Source organism: Suricata suricatta, chromosome 16 (genome assembly GCF_006229205.1).
Source record: "Suricata suricatta isolate VVHF042 chromosome 16, meerkat_22Aug2017_6uvM2_HiC, whole genome shotgun sequence".
Classification (NCBI taxonomy): domain Eukaryota; kingdom Metazoa; phylum Chordata; class Mammalia; order Carnivora; family Herpestidae; genus Suricata; species Suricata suricatta.
This window is the reverse complement of record NC_043715.1, coordinates 50,446,366-50,446,756: the sequence shown is the minus strand read 5'-3', so window position 1 is coordinate 50,446,756 and position 391 is coordinate 50,446,366.

Sequence of the window (391 nt, the reverse complement as noted above, 5' to 3'; positions counted from 1 at the left end):
CCCAAGTCTGCGCGCGAATTCCGTGGCGCCAATTGAGGACTGTAGTCGGGCGCCGAACGGTTCCGGGTGTGACGCGCAGGACAGCGGCGCGCGAGACCGGCGCGAGGCAAGTGGGGCCGCCGACGCGGGGCTGGGAGACTGGGGGGAAGTAGCGCATGCCGTACGCTCGGGGCGCACGGCTCCGCCGGGTCGGTCGGCTGCGGAGGAGCCGGCGTGGTGGACGCTCAGGCGGCCAAGAGCGTGGCAGGAAAGGGAGAGCGCCGGCAGCGGGTTGCTTGAGGGGGCGGGGGGCGTTCGCCGGAGAGACAGGGCCAGGTACAGGGTAGACGAAGGCCGGAGTCCGTAGGACCCGTTGGGGCTTGAAGCGAGGCCTGGAGAGGCGGTGCCTCCG